The sequence below is a fragment of the Notolepis coatsorum genome (genome assembly GCF_963971535.1).
Source record: "Notolepis coatsorum genome assembly, contig: SCAFFOLD_101, whole genome shotgun sequence".
NCBI lineage: Eukaryota > Metazoa > Chordata > Actinopteri > Aulopiformes > Paralepididae > Notolepis > Notolepis coatsorum.
The window spans coordinates 878,562-885,158 of record NW_028174323.1 but is presented as its reverse complement, the minus strand read 5'-3'; positions in this window follow the sequence as shown (position 1 = coordinate 885,158).

Sequence of the window (6,597 nt, the reverse complement as noted above, 5' to 3'; positions counted from 1 at the left end):
GCTAAGAGAATTATTAAGGACTCGAGCCACCCGAACAACTGCCTCTTTGAACTGCTGCGGTCAGGCAAGCGATACCGGAGTCTTAAGGCGAGCACAGAAAGACTCAGAAGAAGCTTCTATCCCCAGGCCATCAGGCTGCTAAACGAACAATAATCGCTAAACGAACAATAATCACTATGCAACAACCATCAAATGCACACAGCACACACACCCACACGCACACACTCACTCAAACAAACAACACACTGCAGCACCCACTCTCCACACTTTAGATCACACAAACACACTTACACTTTATATTTATTGATAAAGGATTTGCACTACAACTCGTACACCTACTGTGAATTGTACCTAAATTGCACCTCGTCCCATTTCTCCATTTCTGCCTTGCACTATATAGTATTGTATATTAGTACACTGCACAGTATTGTATATTGTATGGTAACTACGTCTATTCTGCATCGAACATTGTACATATGTCTAAACTGAACACTGTGACCTCTTTTTTTACTTCTAATTTTACTATGTTTTATTTCATACTTATCTTGTCTTGCACAGTCTCTGGAGCGCAACAGTAAGAAGCATTTTGTACAAAAGTATTCTGTACTTCTGTATGACAACTATTAAAGAAACTTGAACTTGAAACTGTAAAGCCAGTGTCTCCTTTTTGTTCAATATCACTGCCTTTCTTATTAGGCCTAGTTGTTGGCTACAACTTTGCCATAGTAGGCATTAATCACTTAATTAATAGTTCAAATGTCTGTCCCATTCCCGTTTGCACACGCAGATGATACACACACACGCACACAGTGGGCCAGTGACTTTGGTGGTATGTGCTATTGCACAGATGTGTCCCGTTTGCACATGCACGCACAGTACAAATATACATTTATTTCTGAAAAAAAATAAACTCTGTTACTTGACATATTTTCACTGTGCTCCTAAATATTTTTGGGTGCTCCTAAATTTCTTTGTGTGCTCCTAAATTTTTTCATTTCGGAGCACCTGTGCCCCTAGTGAAAAAGGTTAGCGTAGAGCCCTGAGTATGACAATGTGTTAGGATGTGAGGTCAAAGTTGTAAACATCTCAAACTGCAGTGTGACCTCAGTGCAATTGAGATTTGAGTTTATTACTCTTCATTTCTTTTTTTTGGCATGTGCTACAGAGCCACGGCTCACTTGAGGCACGACTGTGAGTAAGTCCCACACACGTGAGGTGGTACCACACAATTTTGCAGTTCTCACCATCACAGGCCACCATGTCATCTTGTTCTTCTGGCCCTCCGCACACACACCAGCTGTCTTTTGTGGCAGACTGCTGTACCCCTGCTAAAAGCTTACGCTTAGGCTTAGCAGCAGGTGGAATTGGCAATACAGGTGGATCTTTGGAGACTCCTCGGGTGTAGTGACAAGCTACAAACTCAGGCAGTGCGACTTTATAAAAAAAAATCCTGTGCCTTTGCTAGTGTCACGTTTTAGACTCAATCGTGAAAGTTGTAATAAGATATTTAAAAATGTAAGAGATGAAACACTTTTGAAGGTATTTATTATAAAAAGTTAACAAGCAATGTAATATAAAAAGTGAATAAGCAAAGTATTTATACAAGGTGAATATAGCAAGGTACAATTGAAATCTAGATTGTTACAACCGGCCGGTCGAGTATATAAAAGGAAGGAAAAAAGTCAAGTCATTGTGGGTCAGTCCAGCAGTCTCGTCCGTGTAGTCCAGTCAGTCCGTCCAGTAGAAGTCAAAGCAGAAGAAGTTTCCCCTTCCCTGTGAGGGTGATCTTTATTAGCGATCCCATAGTCCAGTGTGTGTATGTGGTCTCTCTCCTCAGTGCACGTCGTGTGTCTTGTGTATTGGTCAGCCTGTATGTCAGCCGTGCATGAGTGCGTGGTACGCACACTTACGTGTGCATTTTGTGCGTGTGTGTCTCTATGATAACGATCTGTGACTAATGGAGACTAGAGTATGTGACCAGTGTTTGCTTGTGGCATTTTGTCATAATGAGTTTGAATTATTTGATCTGGCTAATCTGGTGGGATCTCAGCACAAGGAGTCACTGTGTGCGCGTTGAGAGCGAGGGTGTATGTATGCGTGTGTGTGTAGGTTTGTGTGTGTGTGTGCTTTGAGAGTGTGGGGGTGTGGATGTGTGTGTGTGTGAGCTTGTCCTATGTGTAAGTGTGTGTGTATCTGTCCTGTGTGTATGTGTGTGTGTATGCTTGTGTGTGAGAGGGACTGAACCATGCACCAGGGGTCAGCAGGTCACTGATCTGTGAGTGGCCCTCTGGCTGAGAGAGAGACGTAAACAAACTTTATATAGTGTGATGATGGGAGAATGTCTCTGCTATAAATTTACATGATTCGTGTCATATTTCAACACTAGTAGTGTCGTCCAGAAGTCCACATCTGGCATGAGTCGCACCACCGCACAGTCGTTCGTCGTCCACACAACAAAGTCACAAAAGTTTGACATAGTCACAAAGATCTGAGTTTGTGTTTGCCTGTAGTATTTGTGTGCCCGCTTCAAGCAAAACATCCCGTCTGTACATTCAAGGCAAACGTTGTTGTTATCTTCAGAAGCCTGCAGGGTGGTGTTGTAGCGGTGCTTGGATGGGCACTTCACTTCCAGACAGCCTTTCCCACGACATGTACAGTGAGTGAGCCCATCAGGGGATGCACCAACTTCCGGAAATGAGTGATTTATTACAAACCCCACATTGTTCCACTGTCGGGTGCTCGTGCTTGGGTGCCATCATTGTTATAAAGGTCTGCCTTGCTATTTTCTCAAGTTTTGTTTTCTTTGGGTAGCACACAGCATTCACAGTAGAGATGGCTGGCTTGGCGACCAAAACGTCATGGATCTTCGAAGCTGTGATTCTTCCAGCTCTGAACATATACCAGCCATAGGATTTGTGTTGCTGCCTCGTCTTTTTTTCCCCACCGCTGCTGCCTGAGTCTCAGATACTGCTACTGCACGCCTGAGGCCCTCACAGTACTGGTGAAGGACGGACAGCTCACAGCCAACCTTTCCCTGGCCACGAAGCAGCTGTAGGGGCTTCGGCACTATACACGGCTTCACAGGGTCTGCATAGTGCCGATGGTACTCTTCCGATCCGATGTTGTAAACAGCCTTGGCAGTGTGCAGAGCCTTTAAAAAGACATACCTGTACACAACATACAGATATAAGAATCTAATCTAATCATGACTATGCATGTTCCTCCTGGTACACCAGCATCAGTGTCACTGAAGAATAGGCTGCAGACCGCACAAAATAAATTAGTTAGACTCATTTTACAGTTACATCCCAGGACTCACCTACAACAACAGTCTCATTTCGACAGCCTCAAGTGACTTACATGGGCACGGCACTAGAGGGAGCTATAGATCTAGTCTATGTTTCATTATCAATAAAGATCTCCGTCTATCTATCTACATCTAAACGAATCTAATCATGACATTTAAGACATACAGAGACATACATGACATACAACATGAACATAAACAAGATATGGCTTACGTGTAAGACAATCTGTAGTGTGTGTGCGTGTGTGATGGTGACATACATACCTCTGAGATGACAACGGTTTTATGGTTGTTGACTTTGAAAATTCACAGGTCCAAAGTTTGTTCGACCGTGAGCAGCACTCAGCGATTTTATATTCCGGAATTCATCGCCTGTGTAGTAGCTAACTCCGCTAACAAGATACAGTACAAGCTCAGCTTCAGATAACGGAGGAAGCTCGTTCAAATCACCTGTCCACTGTTTGTGCTCGTAAGGATCCAACCCACCGATTGTTTTCATTTTCACCAAGTAGCGCACCTTCGGAAAACAGGGTCCAGCTTGTCTCTGTAGCAAATCTGTAACTTGCTCTTTGCCCAATCCATTTTTTAAATCACCCGCCATGGCCATAAAACCCACTGCGACTTGAACTTGAACGTCCCCCCCCCCAAATGGAGAGTAATACCCAGAATGCAGTGCGCAAATTACGTGGTATTTCGTTCGCTATAATTCTTTTATTTCTTTTATTATTATTTTTTTTTAATCTCATTCATTCCATAAGAACGTAGAATACACATTTACAGACTTTTTTTTATTTTCTTTTAATATGGTCCATTTGCATGTTCTTGGTATCTGATTCTAGGGACATCTATGGATCTCAGGGAATATATTCCCAGTGTCCTAAATACTGTGTGTGTTACTAGGCTTGAGTAAATTGTAATGAACCAAATGAGAATTCAATTCTTTTTTATTAATTTTTATCTTTGACTGTGAATAACACCATGCTAAAATTGACCAGACCTAAAACCAGTGGCGTCATTTCAGTAAAAGGCAAGGTATGGCGAGGAGGGGGTGGGGGGGTGAAGGGGTGGTTTCCCCCCCCTGGTGGATTTTTTTTGACAAATCAGTTGTGCAATAGTCACTTTTGGTGAGTTGTTTCTATACAATTCAGTTATATGACATTTAGGTATGACACAGGACTACACAAGCATTTTTAGTATAGAAATGTGTCAACAGACGGTGCGGCTACGTGGCGTAGTGGGCAAGGCGCTCGCCACGAATGACGGAGACGCTGGGCTTGCCTGTTCGAGCCCAGCGCTCCACATTGCTTTCAGTTTAGCTGGTCGTTCATACTAATACACATTGGCCGTATTAGGGGGTGGGAAACTGATGGGTGGGGATCGGGCGTTGTGGACAGCGACTCCTACAGGTCGGTTGGTGCGCCTGCGCAGTAGAATCAGGAAGTGTCGGGGGCAGCGTGAGCCTCCCACGCGTTACTCCTCGCCACTGAGAGATCGAGCTGCGCAGGTGAAAAGATGCGACTGCTGTTACCTCAAGTACCGGAGGGGACTTGTGCTATGTATGACTTAGTCCACATTGCAGCCGGCTTGTGGGAGGCAAGAAACAGCATTCGTGACAGGGGAGGGTTGAATTGGATGATACGAAATTGGGATGGGAGAAAAATATAGGAAAATGGGAGAACAAGTGGATCAAAAAAAAAAGAAATGTGTCAACAGACTAAAGCAGGGAACCACAATATTTTGCATACGAATTATGCAGAATGTAATATCATAACTGTCTATTACTTTTCTAGCAATTGAGCCAATTTTCCTTAGGTACGGTTTTGAGGTGTGTGTTCCAACAGAATGTAGTATCAAAAACACATTCACAAAAAGTATGGGTTACTGAATGCTGAACTGCACTATTATAATCACTAAGCCAGACCTTACCTGTGTCCCTGTATCACTTGTCTCTGCTGCCCTTTGATTAAAAAACGTCCCTACTGTATGTCCATTTTCCTTTTTTTTGGGCATATTTCAGTTAGTCACAGTAAAAGTCACCTAGTAAAAGTGAGATAATTGACAATATCAAAACATGCTAGGGCTGTACCGAATAGTTCAAAGCTTCATTCATAATGTTGACATTCAAATTCTAAATCAACATAAAAAATTGTAAAAAAAAAGAAAATGTTTACATTTTTATTTGCCAAGGTATGGCGAGTGCCATACCTTGCCATACCAAAATGACGCCCCTGCCTGAAACATCTAAGCCAGTGGTTCTCAAACTGTGGTACGCGTACCACTAGTGGTACTTGGTGGTACTGCTGGTGGTACTTGAAAACATTTCCAAAAAAGCTAAAAAAAAAAAAAAAAAAAATCTTGCAGTCAGGCCACTGAACTTAGAAGCAGGCCAGGCCAGTGTTTCTAGTTGCGGCGGCGCGATAGTTAGATAATCTAAGTGGGGAACAACCAGGAGATCACTGTGACAGAGAGTAATGCAGTCTAAACAGTCATACATCTTTAATTCAACTTCAGCCCTGATCATAACCATTTATTTTTAGATTTTTTGTAATGAAATGATTTTTTTTTTAAATGAAATACTCCCACTTTTCTGAAAAGAGTTGGTGTTAAATCTGACATTACAAAAAAATCCATCAAAATATGTGTTGCTGCTAATCATTGACACATGCCTAGCCTGTAATAATCCCCCCCAGAAAAATGTACTTTGCATTTGATATATTGAAAATATTTTACTTTTTGTGTTTTTTTAACAATAATTTGTGATGCCATCACACAAACTGTCATTTAAAGGGTAAACATTCAAAAATGTATTGAATATGTGTTTTCTTTTCTTTTTTACAATAATTTGTGATGTTTATCACAAACACTGGCATTTAAAGGGTAAAAATGCCTGCACCAGAATGCAGGAAATTAAGTTTTTGTAACAAAATAATTGTGTGTGTGTGTGTGTGTGTGTGTGTGTGTGTGTGTGTGTGTGTGTGTGTGTGTGTGTGTGTGTGTGTGTGTGTGTGTGTGTGTGTGTGTGTGAGAGAGAGAATGACAGACAATTGCTTGCTTTGTGAGAGAGAGAGAGAGAGAGAGATAGAGAGAATTAAGTACAATGTTCGTTATTATGTTCTCAATGCCCCTTGCATTGTATGAGTTGTGTGGAAGCGTTTGCTAGTTCTAGTGCTATCCCTTTGTAAAAAAAAATTATCGCCTGGCAGCACTACTTACAGTACAATCACCCAATTGATTAGGTGTCTACAGATTGCTCACCTTCCTCATACAGTACCAGAGGTGTCTCCAGACTG